At 33.1% G+C, this 20,130-nt stretch overlaps 1 long non-coding RNA gene across 1 annotated transcript in view; it reads left to right on the forward strand.

Annotated features, from left to right (window-relative positions):
* LOC136834405 (uncharacterized) overlaps positions 1–20,130 on the forward strand; it is a 533,585-nt gene that overhangs the window by 57,088 nt on the left and 456,367 nt on the right. The window contains exon 2 of the long non-coding RNA XR_010851786.1: positions 12,639–12,701. This is a non-coding gene — a long non-coding RNA (uncharacterized lncRNA). The remainder of the gene's footprint in view (positions 1–12,638; positions 12,702–20,130) is intronic.

Genomic DNA, 20,130 nt, shown 5'->3' on the forward strand with positions numbered 1-20,130 from the left:
ATATTCGACAAATCTTTTGCAGCGGTGTTTAATTTTGTGTCTAACTCTGAGGTCAATTTTAAAGTAAAAGCTTCTTGTAAATTCCATTTCTAAGTACGTGTTGTCATTTTAGTTTAATACGACATTGTCTTCAAGCAGCAGCATATATTCAGGCTCAGTAGTGCGGTATAATTTACAGTCACCCATTATGGACGCAAAGTAGTATGAATAAAGGGACAACGTCCATTAAAAGTACTTTTGTTATATAATGTACAAGACTCTTTTTCCATGCAGATTAATCTTACCTATGTGCAGACAAACTTGAAATGGAAAAGCGAGTGTAGAGGAGGAAAGATTAAAGAGTTTCTTGTCTTTTGCTGCAAGGTTAAAAGATAACAAAACTGATATAGGGCCCTATCTCCTTTTGTCTTTATTCAGAAAGGCAAAATGGAGACAAACATGTTTTGCAGCCCGTGTTACTCCCCCTCCGTCCCTTAGCATCAAAGGTAAAGGTAAAAGAATGAAAACGGGGGATGGAACCTTGTATTGATAGAATGGCGTGAGATAAGACGGCTTATGTAGTTTACATTTCAGTGGTGTTTTTGGCGCGTTTTAATCCTTTATTTTTCCATATTCTCTGTTGCAGGACCTAAATGCCATTGATATTTAGATATCCCAATGTGTGAAGAATGTATATATAGGGAAAGGTTTGTTAAAAGGTTTTAGGGTACCAGCGAATACCAGCATTTTATTTTTGCTTTGAAGCCGTGATGTTAAGCATCTGCATCTCTGGAGAAATGTCGACGGGATGTATTTTGAGTCACCGACATTAAAGGAGTTGTTGAGGTGTTGAATATGCAAATGTCGTTCTCTGTTTAGGAACGTAGGGAGACTTCCTATGGAGTTGTTAACTTTATTTTTATTTCCATCATAATACCTATACATTATTACTATGAGGGAATTGTGGAATGTATCAGGACTAGTGTTTTTATTGGTTGAGTGATGTTTGTAAATGTAAGGTTATTTGTTCAGTTAGGGCAAATGAAAGGTTATTTGTTTAGGTAAGGAAATCTGTTATATCCCATTTGGTGAGTGAATTTCGAGAAATCAAGCTGCTAACAATGGATTTAATTATGAAAAATTTTCAGACTAAACTCAGCCGATGCCTATGTTTAAACATTTCTAATTCCTTTGTTTAAACATTTCTAATTAGCAAAAAAATAAACGTACTGGGTGCGACGTACGTATGCCGTACGTTTTAAATCTGTTTTACGCTGTTTCAGGTTCCCTTTATAATGGATGTTTCATTTACCAGTTCCTCTTGTAATCCTTACCTTCAAGTTACCTAATCTTTGTAATTAGGAAATGAGACCCGAATGTGCCAGAGGTCTAACAAAGTACTACTATCGCGATAGCTTTTATTAGTATGATATTACTTTTTATTTAGTTCCATGTTGCTGGTCTACCGATCAGCCACATTAAGCAACACACTGGGTCTGGTCATTGGCAGATCACCTATACGCATTGGCCATCCTTCGGGCAGGGCCTGGGGTGGCAACCTTAACGTGAAAAATACGTAACACTTGTATAAATTCGAAAGCCAATAATAATTTAAAAACGAATGAATCTTCCACCGAGTAGATGTAGTTTTTAAATTGAATTTCTTGAACACTACCTTATGGTTTGTTCTTTCATTCTGAATACTTTATTGAATTCATATCGGTATGAAAGTCAGAATAAATTCTGTAGTTCAAAAACACTCATTACAAATTTTGTCCTTTTTAGGGGATTGGCAGGTGTAAAAAATATTTTGTTATTGAAGTTTTTCTGTTTATCAATTCTCTATAATGAGGAATAGCAGTTAAGAAAAATTAATGTTTCATGTGTTCTAAAATAATGCGGTACGTTAACAGTTGAATTTCATGTAAAGCGCAGGGTATCAATAGCATATCACACTGATGCACCTAGTTTGAATACATTACCGTAGGTCACTTGGAGTGACAATACCTTGGTTCACTTGGCCAGATCACATCACCTAAGGTCACGTGGCTTTCACATGGCTTAAATACTTCACATTAGGTCACTTAGCGAGAATACATCCCATTAGTTACTTGGCTTGAATAGTTCATATTAGGTCACATGACTTAAATACTTGGCCTGAATGGCAGTTGCCAGGTGGTGTTCATATTTAGGGCATATTTTTAGACTGCCAGAAAAAAAAAAAACCTTGCTGTCGCAAAGTCAGCTCAACCTAACAACAATTAAAAACACATCATATCATTTGGAATTAATAGTTTACATTAGGTCATTTGGGCCTGCCGAGTACATAGTATGGATATTCGACGATGAAAGATGTATACATATACATTATTTTTTACTATATAAAATGTATTTGTTAAAGCGACAATTACTTCTTAACCTCTTCGTATCCTCACATCTTTCCGGTACACCCAGCATTTCTAAGTCTTGAATCGAAATGAAGTAAAAATGAAGAAACCACAACTTATTGATGGGATATACATCTATTTCAGCTTATGCATAATTATGTTTAACTATCGAATTCTAGGAAGTGTAGAGGTGATATTGGCTATTACAAAAAAGGTGTATATGGTAGATAATGACTAGTAGATACGAGATATAATATTATCATTATTGATAGCAGCGTTGATATTTTTATAACTTTAAATCTCCCTAAAACCTAGCTTATCGATGGCCTTTTTATATTGCCCTTTGGCAGCCATTTCAGAGCTGGAGAGTGAGTAAAATCTTATCAGTGATATATGTCTTTATAGCCAGCCCACTTTTCCACCATTAAAGAAACACTGTAATTCTGGGTGTAGGCAAAAACGTCACAGAAACATGGCTTTAAAGGATTTTCTTGAGAACATTACCATAGATATCTCACTGGAATGGAGAATTGTGAAAGTAAGGCTACTTTATGTATATACCATAGTGATCTTGCGACAGTTTTTTTTTTTTTTTTTGTCTAAACGAGTTGGAAGGGCACACTATAGTTACATTGTAGTTTTTTCTTGATGGGAAGGAAGTTATGATTTTACCGTCAATAGGTTAGGTATGGCAGTTTTACTTAAACTTTAATTTCCGTTTGAAGAATGTACGCCATGTTTTACTCGCGAGGCGACTTACGAATGTAAAACATTCGTTTTCGTATGAGACCGCCCGAATAAATTCCACCAAACGACTTGGAATAAAAAGAGCAGATCCCATCAAAAATATGTAAAGAGAGAGAGAGAGAGAGAGAGAGAGAGAGAGAAGAGCATAAAAACAGCCTAGCCTTTACATAGTGATCAGCTATTGTGGGAAGTTATCAAATCTGGGAAATTCCACTCTATCCTCGATATGTAGCGATGCCTATCGCCGTTCCTTGGAATTCCAATGGTATTATGCCGGTTGGAAGCCACAGCCAATATAAACTCGACTCGTGTATCTTTGAGCGTGTATGTGTTCGGGTGCAGTACGTGCAAGAAGGGCTTCTTCTTTGCTTGTGGTCTTGTAAGGCAATGCTGTAGGCCATCGTTTTCCGGGACCCGGGATATTTATGTTACGGGCCACATTCAGATCAGCCTGTCCAATTATCCTGGTTTTGGCGAGAAGGTTAAGACGCCGGCTTATGTAGATGCTATGGCCTCCTTATATCGAATACAAGATTCTGTTGGTCGGAATTCTCGCCGGAAGAGAAATGACCTCGGTAGCTTCTTGTTGTTCCCAAATAGAATGGAATATCGCTGCGGAAGGACCTTGTGATTTGTGCATACACAACAGGAAGTCCAATTTATTCGGGTCTTAGTGCGCGTGTGCGCAGAGAGAGGGAGAGAGAGACATTGTGCATTTATGTTCTAAACTGTATACGTAATTATAACGTGTTCGTATGCAAAATGTTGTGTATTTATAACATGTACCTACAGACAGAAATTAGGCCCCGATGAATTTTTCGCGTAAATATTAATTTTTATCGAACTGTTTAAATACTTTCCACATTTTATATCCTTTGAGATGTAAATTTAATACGGGGTTGGGGGCGGATTTGTATGGTACCTTTTTTCCTGTGACTAAATTTTGGGTTCAGATTTCTCTGATATACAGTACAGTATTTTGTAAGCTTTAATAGTTTTTGCGAACTGATTCTTATGTTTCTGAAACTTATAGAAGAAAAATCTCAAGTTACTAAACCACAATTCTTGATATCGTTGTCCGTTGTATTGTAGTAACCTTTATCGTTTCCCAGTCTTTTATCCTGTCATGAATGCCAGATGACATGCCAGACACCTGATTTGAAATTTTATTGTTGCTGTAATTTTTTTGATAATGCCAATATATATGCTTTTACAAATTATACTATATTTACCTTTCTTCATTCCTTCCCGTTAGGGACGAACGTATTGAGGCTTTGTATTCGTTAATTAATGACTAACTTGCACCTTGATCATTAAAGCAGTGCATCATGCTTTGTTTTTTAATATATTTTATATACACAAAAATGATTATGCTGTTTATTTTAATCTTGTAAATTACCCTTTGCTCGTCGTGCAGTCACCTATGACACTTCCTAACACTGGTCATGTTCATTCTTCAGATCAATGTATCCTTTGCTCTTTTTATGGTTATAACTTACTCCAAAAGTAAAATAGGGAGGCACAAGTACGTCTGAAGTAAGATATATAAGCTCGTCTCTTAAACCGTATAAGCTATCTTTACAATGGTTGCTAAGAATTGTCAAGGTATCTTTATAATGGTTGATAGGATTTGTTAAGCTACCTTACAGTGGTTGCTAAGAATTGTCGAGCTAGTTTTACAAAGGTTGCTAAGAATTGTTAAGCTAGTTTTACAGTGGTTGCTAAGAATTGTTAAGCTAGCTTTACAATGATTGCTAAGAATTGTTAAGTTAGCTTTACTATGGTTGCCATGAATTGTTAAGCTAACTTTACAATGGTTGTTAAGAATTGTTAAGCTAGCTTTACAATGGTTACTAAGAATTGTTAAGCTAGCTTTATAATGCCTGATAAGAATTATTAAGTTGCTTTACAAAGGGTGCTAAGAATAGTCGAGCTAGCTTTACAGTGGTTGCTAAGAATTGTTAAGCTAGCTTTACAGTGATTGCTAAGAATTGTTAAGCTAGCTTTACAGTGGTTGCTAAGAATTGTTAAGCTAGCCTTATAATGGCTGATAAGAATTATTAAGCTAGCTTTACAATGGTTGTTAAGAATTGTCGAGCTAGCTTTAGAGTGGTTATTAAGAATTGTTAAGCTAGCTTTACAATGGTTGCTAATAGTGGGTAAGCTAGCTTTACAATGGTTACTAAGAAATGTAAACAATAATTGTAATTTGTAGTCAAGTTCTCATTACCGCTCTTGATCATGTTTATGATTTTGTTGTAAAATCGCATAGGATACCATTTGCCGTAATTTTGATGGTTATGCAACGATGATAATGGTTGATTACTTAGGGTGAATAATTATTTTTCTTATGAGCTTTATTCAGTGTTATTATTTATTCAATTTTATTGCCAATGATATTGATATATATTTATTCATCAGTGATATATACGTTGTGTATGTATATATATATATATATATATATATATATATATATATATATATATATTACTAGCTGACCAACTATTTGTTGGACGAGTGAGTAGAGTTGTCGGCTAGCACTCGCCAGGCCAGTACGAGTCTCCGGCCGGCTAATGAAGAATTAAATTTATTTCTGGTGATAGAAATTCGTTTCTTGCTATAATGTGGTTCGGATTCCACAATAAGCTGTGCCAGGTCCCGTTGCTGGTAAATTGGTTCTTAGCCACGTAAAATAAGTCTAATCCTTTGGGTTAGCCTTAGGAGAGCTGTTAATCAACTAAATGGTCTAGTAAAACTAAAGTGTACTTGCCCCAACTAGTGACCAACCTGGCACTGCCGAGAAATCTCTGAATGACAACCCGATAGCTCTCTCTCTCTCTCTCTCTCTCTCTCTCTCTCTCTCTCTCTCTCTCTCTCTCTCGTTAAGACAGTAGTTGCTTCAATTACATTGCCCAGCATTTTTGACATTTTATATGTCACCCCTTCTCATCCCACCTGCCTGCCGGGACTGAACTTGGACTTACAGAGCATCGGGAGTATCACCATTCATCTCAGCGACCTCGAAAACTAATATCTGTTGTTTTCGGCTATTTTTACGTCACCCCCATCCCCTTTGGTGCTAGTGATGTCTTACTGCCCCTCCCCCCCCACCAAACCACAGTATTCTTTTCCAGTTTTCCAGATAGGGAGTCATATGTATACTGAAATGAGGTATGATAAATTCGTAGAGTAGTTACTAAGTCTGCGGCAGAACCAGCCCAGCATCAGGGAAGCCCTTCCCATCCCCATCCCCTTTGGTGCCCTTTGGTACTAGTGATGTGTTACCCGCACAGTACTCTTTTCTAGATAATAAGTCATATATATACCAAGTTTGGCTGAAATGACTAAATGCATTTTCAGAGTTATGCTGGAACACACACACACACATCCATTTATATATATACATATATATATATATATATATATAATATATATATATATATATATATATATATATATATTATATATATATATATATATATATATATATTATATATATATATATATATATATATATATATATATATATATATATATATATATATATATATATATATATATATATTAATATACTGTATGTATCGCATATATAGCGAAATTTTAATGTTCTGAAATTTTAAATAACAATTATCATTTAATATCAAGTCACGCTACCTCGGAATAAGTTACACCCAAAGGGAATTATAATTGAAAAGCGCTTCGTTACCATTGGTATTCGAATCACTGCCTGGTTCAGAAACAACTATGTATAGTGACTTTGCCCATTGAACCTTTAAAAGAGGGGTAAGTTCCTATTGGCAATTCTGTATATGTCTGTCGAAATTCAGGCTTTGTTCTTAAGAGGCTATATCAGCCAACCTCCACCATGATGGCTGATTGGTAAGATTGAAAGTTTCTATATACGAACCTGAATTCGACAAGCATTATGTACAGTAGAGTTGATATCAACTAAAGACTCTCTTGATGGCACAGTGACCAAGATCACTGTCAATAGTTGTTTTTAGACCAGGCAGCGGTTTTGAGTCCCCTTGTGACGAAAGCAATTATTAATTACGACTCCCCGTGGGTGTAAGTTAGAGTGTAAGTTATCCCAAGTATATCGAACTGGGTATGAAACGATATTTGTTGCTTAATACTTATAAATAAATTATATATATATATATATATATATATATATATATATATATATATATATATATATATATATATATGTATATGTATCTTATGACATTTTTATCACACCGTGATTTATATACGATCATGAAGCTACAAATATCGCTTAATATCAAATCCACATACCTCGGAATATCCCCGATAATTATCACCGAAGGGGAATTTATAAGTGATAAATGGACAGGCACTGCCAGTCTCGATCCCGACACAGACGCGCATCCAAGAATCCAGTCGACGCTAACCACTGAGCTATCAAGTCCATTTATACTTATAAATTCTCCTTCGGTGATAATTTCCCCATCGAAATATATTCTTAATATGATATTGTATTCTGTATATATGTATATATATATATATATATATATATATATATATATATATATATTGGACACATATATACATATATTCATATATATTCAGTATATATACATATGTATATATATGTATATATATATATATATAAATATATATATATATATATATATATATATATATATATATATATATATATATATATATATATATATACATGTGTGTGTGTGTGTGTAGTCCCATATTTTTCTTTATCTAGGGTGAAAGTGGCCGGGTTCCTCGTAAAGCCTCCAAAAAAATCAGTATGGAAGTGTTTAAGCGGTGCAACGGAACGACTGCAAAATGAATGAAGGATTTAGAAATTTGCCTCGTCATTTTGAGAACGCATTCCTTTGAACTAAAAAGAAAAATCAAAATTCCGCACACGAAATGAATGATTTCCATTCAGCATTATGAGGTATCGCGAATTCAAAATGTGTTTCCGGTCTGGTGGGTTGTATAGAAGACATTAATTAAAACGCTGCATTATCAGTACAGCGCTTCATTGGATAAACTTTGGAGCGATAAACTTTCATGTTTACTGTTTTAACGCATATGCGTTATTTGTCAGAAGCTTGTTTATCAGCCCGCGAGAGCCGAAGAGTGGAACTTTACACCGTTTTCATTAAAACATAAATAATTGCTTGGCTCATTCATATTCATGCAGAAGTTTTTTCTGCTGCTCTTTTGGTCCATTTATCACCAGTAGGGGGAAATAATTTTCTCGCTTTTAGGACTTCCTCTTTATGAAACTAAAGTCAAAAATAGACTCTCCATCTCTGGTATGTCGCTTCACTTAGATTCTCTTTCAGAATTTACAGTTCCCCTAGTCAGATGTGTATGTATGCGTGCGCGCTTTTTCAGAATGCACAGTTCCCCTAGCCAAATGTGTATGTATGTGTGTGTTTTCTTTCAGAATGTATAAACAGTTTCCCTAGTCAAATGTGTATGTGTATAATATATATATATATATATATATATATATATATATATATATATATATATATATATATATATATGTATATATATATATATATATATATATATATATATATATATATATATATATATACATATGCATACATACATACACACACACACACACACACACGACTGTGAAATATTTTCTGTTGAAACAAATTCCATCTAATAAAAGCCATAAAAATGCCAAAATGTAGAAAGTTAATGCTATATATTTCAGAGAACAACTGTCTCCCTCTACAGGCAGGTAATGAATGAAATGAGAGTTACAGAAAAGCAGTATTTATACCAAGAGATCCAGAGGTAAGCTGTTACATCACTCTAGTTGACAATTTCTCCTTAATCTTCTTAATCGCTGGCTGAAGGGAGTCCCAAGCTCCTTTTGAGAAGTTCATCGTATTTCATTGTTTAATCAATGCTGATTCTACCATCAGGCTTCTGAACCAACAATTGCTACTGTAGGTTATACGTGACAAATTCTAGCTTATTCTGTGATTATGGTTATTTGTGTGGTTAAAAATAGCTGAGTTCTGTTGGCCATACGTTACTGAATGTTTATGTTATATTAATCTCTGGGAGAGTGATTTGTTTGTAAAACCGATGCAGGATTGGTCACAGTTAAGGCAAAGGATTTTGTATACTCCTTTTTCTTTGTGGACTGGCTTTTGGGATGTTAAACAGGGATATGACTAAGGTATTTAGGTAGGTAAAAGCAAAATACCTTAGCCAAATCTGTTGCTTTTGGCATCTAACTCCAATCTAATTGAAGGGTATATGAAATCCCTTGTGACTCTGACCAATCCCTGCAGTGGTTTACAGGTAAATCCTCTCCCGAAGATGCTCTATTTAATAACCATAATCACAGAATAAACTGGAACTTGTCACATATAATTTATAGCAGCAATTGTCGGTTCAAAGGCCAGATGGTAGAATCAGCATTGATTTAAACAAACATGATGAACCTCTCAAAAGGAGCTTGGGACTCGGATTTTATAGATAAAATCTTCCTCTAGCCAGTGATTAAGGAGGAATTGTCAACTGGAGTGACGTGATGGCTGACCTCTGGGATCTCTTAGTATAAAAACTGCTTTCCTGTAACTCATTTAATTCATTATCTGCCTGTAGAGGGAGACAGTTGTCCTCTGAAATATATAGCATTAACTTTCTACATTTTGGCATTTTTATGGGCTCCTTTTATTAGATTATATATATATATATATATATATATATATATATATATATATATATATATATATATATACTGTATATATATATATATATATATATATATATATATATATATATATATATATATATATATATATATATATACTGTATATATATATATATATATATATATATATATATATACTGTATATATATATATATATATATATATATATATATATAATTATATTATATATACTGTATATATATATATATATATATATATATATATATATACTGTATATATGTTTATATATATGTGTGTGTGTATATATATATATATATATATATATATATATATATATATATATATATATATATATATATATATATGTATATATATACAGTATATATATATATATATATGTATATATATGTGTGTATATATATATATATATATATATATATATATATGAATTCATGTATGTATGTATGTATGTATATACTTTTGTGTGTGTGTGTGAGGCCCAAAACTGCCACTAAATTTCGCTTGTTAGTGGTAATAAAACAATTCGATAATCTGTCTTTATGTAACCTGTTGGTTGAAGTGAAGTCTTGTTACCAATTTACTTTCGCATATGGAATGAAAATTGGTTTCTCAGGAAATTTCAGACATTGCTAGATAAACAACTTGGAATAAGACAGACACAAAATACAACCTAGGATTTTATTCACCAGCCAAAAAATGAAGCTCACATCCAGCATGTTCCCGAAAATAATCTACAAAATCTGTAAAAGTAACACAGAATAACCTATAGGCCACTACCATCAATTTTCAAAGAATAAACAAAACATAACTAGTCTAGCCAAAAAACTCTGAAGGAGAAAAATTTATTACGATTTTTGCCAAAGTTTCTAGTAGTGTAACAATCACTGGGAACTTACAGGACCAGGAGAGGTCATGTCCTTGGATTCTGGCTTCACCAGAATGGTCTTCAATTCTTGTATGATAGGTACCATGGGATAGCTGTAGGAATCAAACGAAGTACTGGTGACCAAGGAGGAGAGTAGATACGCTCATGTCAGTAGTCCTGGAGAGTGGCTAGTAATGAAAGGTGCTTGGTAATGGTAATATCTAGTTTAATCCATGCTGGATCTGAGTCTTGAGTGAAGAAATGAAGGCAGGTTACTGGTTGCCGGGCAAAATCCAGTAGCAAATTGCATAAAACCGGGATTGATTCCTGACCCTGACTGACTACCTTTTCCTCCTTGTTCTTGATTACAATTTTCCTTGAGGAGAGCCAAGGAGAAGAGGAAGTAGTTAAACTGTAAAAAACAAAACAAAAGACAGCAGCGCCATTTATTGGTTGGTGAACAAACTAAAGTTTCCCTCTGTGATTGCTTACCGTGAAACTTGGCAAATTATTTTTAGATGTGAAACTTAAAATTACTGAAAAACCTCAAAAAAATTAATTTCCTACAAATGGGAAAATTATTCAACATGAAAACAGCTGTTTTTGCCTGGGATTTCATATTCAGAGACAATGGTGCATTTAAGAAATTATATGTAGAAGGTTATGACATTTCTTTTTTCTTAATTGCAAAGGCTTGTGGGGGCGGGCAATCTAATATTCTTTTCTAGTTGATGCCAGAAAAAAGCTGAAAAAGAAGAGAAACAAAGAAAGGATGGAAGCAGGGTCCGTTTATTGCGTAAACGTTCCAGTTGTTGACGCAGTTTAAATTTTTCCATATTTGATTTATGGAAATATTGGAAGCAAAATAATTAAATGAGTGGATGTCAGTGTAATGGCATTCAGTGTCAAGTGGTCTATTAGTTAACAACAGTTCTATAAAGCCAATTAATTTATGAAAATGTAATAAACAAATTGTAGTGTTTTAGGCATGGATGTTGCAGCTTTGGAGACATTATTATGGAGTGATCAGTGGTTAGCTTACTTTCTAGTCTTATATTTGTCTTTTTATATTTCTTAATCTAATTTGGATGTTTGTGGAATATGTTCTAACCAATACCAATCGCAGTTGCTTTGTAAAAGGATGTCTGATATGATTAAAAATAAGTGATTGGCTCCATCAATTACGAGAACAAGCTCTCTGTTTCATGTTTCAGTAAGTACTAATTTTTTAAGCAACAAGAATTGATAACAGTGGTTCCCAAACCCATATTATGACAATACGCTATTATCAGCCACACCTGTGAGATGTTTCTGTCAGACAGCCAGATGAAAGATAATTCACGTAGTCGGACTCGACGTCAAATGTGTTTAAAGTCTAATCTGCGTCAGTCCTGTAACAGAGATGATCAGACGTAGCGGAAGTGATTAATTAACGGTTAATTAGCTTACAATACTATATCATAATTGCGCTGTAAATAAAACTTTTGATGAGTGCATTATGTGACTTGGTGTTTCAAATTTTACAGGTGTTAATTACTTGGTTATGGACTGAAATAATGATTAAAGTCTATTATCTAACATAAAAGTATGGCGTCTGTAATTCGTCATTTGATGATAGAAAAAGTGTTTTACTGGTGTATAATTAAGCTTTTTATTCATAAAATGAAAGTGATGAGGTTATTTCAGTATCGAATCTAAATCGGTGTTTACTTTTCAGAGTTTACAATATATTTATTTGTGGGTTATACTAAATCATTATATTTGTTAATTCTGTTAAGCTGCAGAATATATACACTTGCTTCCTATATATTTAAAGTTAATTATCAAGACAACAATCTCCTTTAAATTGAATAATCAGCATAAATACATCTACTTTGGCGACACTGCACTGTGAAGAATTTTGATACTATCATATTTTGTATTTCTGTTTTCTTTACAGTGGAAGTCATATTTTGCTAGTCATGCATCTTCAGCTTCATTCCAAGAATACTGAAGAAGAAAGGTAAGTGAAATGACCAGTGACATGTATAATATATATATATATATATAATATATATATATATATATATATATATATATATATATATATATATATATATGTATATATATATAGATAAGTAGATAGATAGATATATAACCTATATAGCATATATAATATGTATATATATTATATATGTACACATTATATATATATGTATATATACATATATAATATATACAATATATATATGTATATATATATATATGTATATATATATATATATATATATATATATATATATATATATATATATATATATATATATATATATATATATAGGTGTCCATAAAGTGTCTTTACAATTTAAAAAAATGTTACAAAAGCAAATGAACAGGCAAATTTGTGTAAATTATTACAAACTGAGGAGTCGATATTGAGATTTTTGCCTCATTTAATAAACCTCTATATTGACACCATTAGTTGCCCGAAGCACATCAAGACGGCACTCGATTTCTTGCCATGTTCGCTATAGCATAGCCTCATCAATGGTGCCAGTGATATCAGTGATCTTTTGCTTGAGATCGGTGATGTCCCGTCTTGTGTAGAACTTTGTGCAATGTTGAACGTGGTGGCTGTAAGTGTCTGGCAGCAGTGTGGATGGACTTTGTAGGAGAACGATCAAAGGCTTGTCTTGCACGATCGATGTTTTCCTCAGATGTTGTTGGTCGTCCACTCCTCCTTTTTATCCAACACTGTCCCTGTCTCCAAAAGTTTCTTGTGACATGCACAAATTGACGGACGTGGCGGTGGATCTCTTCCATACTTAGTTTTGTAGTTTTGCTGAGTCTGCAAATCCGATTTTATTTCAGTAAACCATGACACACTTTGTGCCTTTTCTTGAGGAGTAGCCATTTTTTAGGGATTCATTTAACAGTACCTCTTTCATCAACAAGGCGCCTGAAATACACAAATACAATGTGATTAAAAACTTGAATAACTGCTTAGTACATTAAACAAACCTGATTAAAATTTCTCATCAATGGATTTTGTAATATATTTTTTTAAATTGTAAAGAGACTTGATGGAAACCCTGTATATACATACATACATACATACATACATACATACATACATACATACATACATACATACATACATACATACATACATACATAAAAATATGTAATAAAAAATATTTTTTTTATGATGGTGCAAAACTCTATCGTTTAAGAAGCAATATTAGTGCTAGAAAATATACAGAGAATTGTGTTTTTTTAGTTAATGGCTAGATTCTAAAACATTTTTCAAAACGAATATTGTCTTGTAAGGAAAGTATTTGAAAGTGATATTTGCCACTGGAAACGTTTATCAATATGATAGCTGATTAAATATTCTCTTTGTAAGGAGACAGTTCGCCATTTCAGGTCACTGCTGACGTCTAGGTAAATTATTGTGATTTGTGTAAATTTTATTTTCTCGTTCCGCGGGAGGAACAGTGAAAATTATTTTTATGAATGATTTAATAAAATGTTTTATGTAATATATAAACACATATAAATATATACAGATATTTATATATGTTTATATATATAAAACAACATTTTCATTAAATTATTCATATTAAATTATTATATATATATATATATATATATATATATATATATATATATATATATATATAACTATATATATTATCACGTGATTTATAAGCCATATTTTACCTCAGAAAAATGAGAGACAGCGTGTAAGTCATGACCGGTTTTGCCTTTATTTCTAAGCCGTTTTCAGAGAACAGATAAATAGTAGCCCACTGAAAATAGCCTGGAAATAAAACCGAAAAGGTCAGGGTTGATGATCATTATTTCAATTTCTTGTGCTTGTGGATATATATATATATATATATATATATATATATATATATATATATATATATATATATATATATATATATATATATATATACATATACATATACATATATATTCACATAGTGTATATATATTTTCATTGTATTTTTGTAAACAAGACAACTTTCTAGTTAATTGGTTTTACGAAATAAATTGTAAAGAAATACAATGCGAGTCTTTAGCTTTTTAGTTATTTTGCTGCTATCATTTTGAGTGCGCTTGTTGTTGATAGATTTAATTTCATTAAACTACTGTACTGTTATTGCCTTAAACCTTCATACAAGTTTTTGGATGTAAGATTTTAAACCTTCATACAAGTTTTTGGATGTAAGATTTTTATAAAGTCGACCATACCTTGGAATTTTTCTCGGATTCTTATGATTTCTGCTTGATTTTTCCACTGAGCAAAAATTTTGGGTCATACCTCCGAAAGGATAAGGAATTAACATACACTTGTCAGACTTTTGCGATAGGCGGCTAGAGTGTCTATTTATTAATTTATAATACATAGCTTATAGTGTTTTGGTTTCACATCTTTATTACGCCTTTTTTGTTTTAATGCATGTATGTAAATGGTGTAATATTGATATATACATGAATGGTGTGTCCGTTTCTCCTACAAACACGCATAATATAATATTCCACGATATATATTGAATCCTATGAATGAATATGCACTGTACGTAATCTTATCACTTTGGACAAAATCTAAGAGGAGATCATAAGAGTGTGCAATTTTATGTACGTACATTTGTAGTTAAACTACGCTAGAGGAGAGAGAGACTGAATCAGGTCTCAGAAAAACTTGAGTAATGAAAGAATCGTACGGCAGTTGTTTATAATCTGAACTGTTCGTTGTTTTAGGAGTACGGGGCCAACGTTGTCCTTTTTCTCATTTCTCATGTAAAAGGTTGAATGGTGGGTTTCCTTTAGCTAGAAATATTACCCGCAGTTTTTGTTGTAAATGGTTTCGTAGCCTTTCCGACTGAGGTTTTAGTCCCCTAAAATCTTTTTCTTTTTCAACTTTGCTGTCCTTTTGGGTTGACAAATATGAGTTTCTGAAGAAAATACGATTCAGTATTTTTACTTTTTTTTCTATCGCTGACATGCATTTGCCATTCATATTTTCCTTTACTCTACCTTCGTATGAGATTAATGTTTCTGTTTCCTAACATGATAAAAGGAAAGAAAGCTGTCTTTGTGTTGGCGTATCCATTCTGCGATAAGTAGGTTGTTATAATGGTCTTATTGTTGATCATTGCATTTCTTTTATGTGGTTTTCAACAATGGCTGAGTTTTTTGCATAGTAAGCATCAGCATCTTCCAGAAATTAGAACAAAGGATGTTTAGAAAAATCTGGCAAATATGAAAGTTTAGGTCCAATTTTTGAGTTCTCAGTGCTTGGTTGTGTTACTGGAAAGAAATTTTCTGTATTTTTCAACCTTGGTGGATTAAGCAGAAAGGATTGAAAGGCATGATCGGAAGCGTCTTGGGACAGAAAAAATATTTAAAAAATAAGAATACCTGGCATGGAATACTTACGTTATTACTGTATTTTATGTTTTGGGTTAGTGTGGAAAATTTGCTGGGTTGCACATGACAATAGATACTTTTTTAATAGTATCTAATTCGTTATAAGATTGCTGTAATATTGCTAGCATTGGTAATATATAAGTAATCCTAAGTTTTTTTAACAGTTAGCTTATTTCCCTTAATTGATTTTTTGTATTATCAGGCGCTTAGTTGTCATAGTGACATATACCAGTCTTCCCTGGTGTGTGTATAAAACTATATTTTTGCACTTGAGAATATTTTTGATCGTCAACTTTTATCTAAAATGATTTTGTTGTCTTGCAAATGCATGCCTTCTTTTTTAATATTGTTTTAATCTCTTCAAAATTTGTGTAGCAATTATGTACCTATTCCTAAATATAATGCAGTGACGTTTTAAAAGTATTTGGCGTGTCCCTTATGTTATAGGACTGAACATTTGATAAAAATAATGTGTAACAGCTGTGGTTAATTACATTACGAGGAGAGCCCACCTATGGATACAACACGTTTTTTCTTTTTATCATTTTAATGGGCAGCTTCTTTCCTATAACTTGTTGAGCACTTATGGTAATTGCAAACTTACAACAGAGTCATAGATATTTTGGGTGAAAGGCTGAAAATTTCATGGTAAAAAAAAAAAGTTAACTCACTTGAATTTATTAATAACTCTCCTCATTAAATGTATCGTAGGAAAAAGGATGAAAACTCAAAGGATATACTAGCTAATAAATGGAGCAGGAATGTCAGTTCCTGTGCTAAAAAGGGTTGCCTTGATGGCTTGATAAACAGAGGCAGTCCGTTATAAACTGACAGAGACCGTTCCCGAGAATACTCAAACACGAGAATATCTGGATGGGTAAGATCGAGTTTTGATGGAGCTGAATACATAGATGAACCTGCTTTCATTTGAAATGAAATTTAAAGAAACAGCTTGAAGTTCTTAGACTTTAGTTTGCGATACTGTTGTTATATATATATGTATGTGAGTGTATGTGATTGTGTTATTACTTTCGCATGTGCATATTTTGAAATGCACAGTATGAAACCCTTGCAAATATTTTCAATGCACACCATTTACAATCATGCAAATTTTGGACATACTTCCCTAATAGGCTGCCATTTTAATCAGATTCATTGATACCAAAAACTCTCTCTCTCTCTCTCTCTCTCTCTCTCTCTCTCTCTCTCTCTCTCTCTCTCACTAATGCTCACATCTGTCTTTAAAGGTCATTTACATGCAAGCGGTAGCAAGATTGCATTTTGCCGCCTTTTTCCTGCTTTTTGCGAGCACTTTTGATCCACCATATTGGTATGCTGGAAGCGCTTCGAGAGATTATTTTCCATTTATGTTTACATTTTTGAGGGAAGAAATATTGTTTTGCTCACCAGTTTATGGATGCCATCCCTGTCCTCTGCAAGTACTCGCGGGAGGTTCGAGAAAAGTCGAATAGAAAAAAAAGGAGGAGTGGGTTTGAAGTTAAAGCCTTGGGGGAAGGGAGGAGGAGGAGAAGTAGCAGTAGTTGTAGTAGTAGTAGTAGTAGTAATAGTAGTAGTAGTAGTAGTAGTAGAAGAAGAAAGGAGAAGGGAGAACGGAGGGAGGGAGGAAGATAGCAAGCGAGGTAAATGAAAAGAGGAGAGGAAAAGAGAGGGGAAGATCAGAAAAAGAAAGTCTATAAAAAGAAGAAAAAGAAGAAGAGGGTCAGGCAACTAAATGCTCATTTGAATACCAAAGGTTAAAGAGAATCGTTGGACCTCGAGTGTAATCAGAGAGTTTTAGGAGAATAGTCCAATCGCCGCCTGCATAATGACGTCATTAGCGATAGGGAATTAAGGAACTCGAAGCCCTTCTCTTCCCTGTCAAGGAACAGTAACTGTGTGAAAATGCAATTTGGAGGAAAATCGCTTCGTTGATTTGGATCATTAAAGACGATTGGGAAGTAAGGGAGACTATTTGCAGCCATAGCATAAGTAAGACGCTGATTCCATTATGATAAAGCATCCTCCTCCCGCTCTCGCAGATAAGTCCCGAGTTATGCTATAGCAGCTCCCTGTTCCGATGTGGTAGTCGTTCTCCTTGCTGCTCCATTATTGAAATATTGGAGATCAAGCGAGTGAATTTTGGGATGGGAGGGAAGCGCGTCTGGGTGTCTTCCAGTTGCACGTGTGCTTGGATGTATGAGGAAAATAAAAAATGTATATATATATATATATATATATATATATATATATATATATATATATATATATATATATATATATATATATATATATATATATATATATATATATATATATATATATATATATATATATGTATTATATATGTGTGTGTGTGTGTGTGTGTGCGTGCGTGTGTGTGTGTGTGTATTCTATGCGGCCTATATTATGTTATATCTATATCACTGCCACATTCATACTTGAAACTGCCGAGTCATGGCTATAACTATATGAAAATCCTCTTTTAACACTAGCTGCGTCATTCACCTACATAGAAGGGTAATCAGTAGTGTGCCGGACACCTCGACACACATTACACAATTCAACTCTCATCGCATACACAATCTTCTTAATTGTTGAGGGTTCTTCTTTCCGGTACCTTTTTAACACCATCCAACTGTCCCTTTCCAGGACTCAGTCTCTTCCACCCTACCAAGATTTGCGTGCTATACGAGCGTATCATTTTACATTCTTACCACAAGACTAAACCGTCTCTGAACACTGATCCATCCTATACCACTCCTGACGTTTGTTTCATCGTCAAGACAGCACAAGTTTTATTCCCCAGCCAGGTGGACCTACGTCGGAAATTCCGATAAAACCCATTGTCTCAGTGTTACCAAAAATTAAATTATGTTCCTGGTAGCTCGTCTAATTCAGTAGGTCGCACTCATGGCATAAAAGGATATATTCTCACAAACCTGATTTCCGAATACTTGTTGAAAGTGGCAAGTCTTACAAATGCTACGAGTTAGTGTCATTAAAGGAACTGTATATATATATATATATATATATATATATATATATATATATATATATATATATATATATATATATATATATATATATATATATATATATATATATATATATATATATATATATATGATAAATGTATGTATGAATGTATGCATACCTACATATATTTGCGTATATCTGCGTATAATTCATTAAAAAGGGGAAAAACGTCGTTTTAGAAATAGAGCTCTCAACAAGTGAAGATTTATACGGATAAGAAAAGTCACTTCACAAAAAGAAAAAATATCCAAGTAATATAGGTAAGAAAATTCAATTAATATTTACCCAAGGTACCATATTTTTGGTCCAGTAACCAACAACTGGCTTACGGGAGAAAGGAAGGTTTTATATGGTTTAGGCTATTCCGTAGACCTCGATATATATGTTCCAGCGGGCTTGTTTTACATTATTCAATGCTGGAGCAAACCTTGGACGTTTTCGGCATATATATTTTTGTTGTTTTCTGAAGAAAATATGGAATTGCCTAAAAGTTTTTGTTTTTGTCCGTGTGACTTCGAACAGATTTGACCCATTCCCTATATATCCTTTTGGAGATAGGTATTGAACATAGGACATTTACTTGTAATTCCTTTTTTGGTATCGTCCTGATAACTAAATTCCATTCTCTATGCTGGCTAATTAGTCAAGATATATCTAGTGTTACAGCGTTCATGATTTCCATTTGAGTAATATTTCGTTATAGTTAACGACCAAAGGGACATGAATCACTGACGTTTACAGTAGGTATGTTTCTGTCTCTCGTAAGTCCACACGTATTTAAGGGTATGTATACTTCTTTAAAAACACGATTATAAGTGAAAACAGTTGTATTTATATGTATGCATGTATATATATATATATATATATATATATATATATATATATATATATATATATATATATATATGTATATATGTGTGTATACGTAATATAATACATGCTTATACAAGTATCAGTGTGTTTTTATTACTCTT

The sequence above is a fragment of the Macrobrachium rosenbergii genome, chromosome 53 (genome assembly GCF_040412425.1).
Source record: "Macrobrachium rosenbergii isolate ZJJX-2024 chromosome 53, ASM4041242v1, whole genome shotgun sequence".
In the NCBI taxonomy this organism is placed as follows: domain Eukaryota; kingdom Metazoa; phylum Arthropoda; class Malacostraca; order Decapoda; family Palaemonidae; genus Macrobrachium; species Macrobrachium rosenbergii.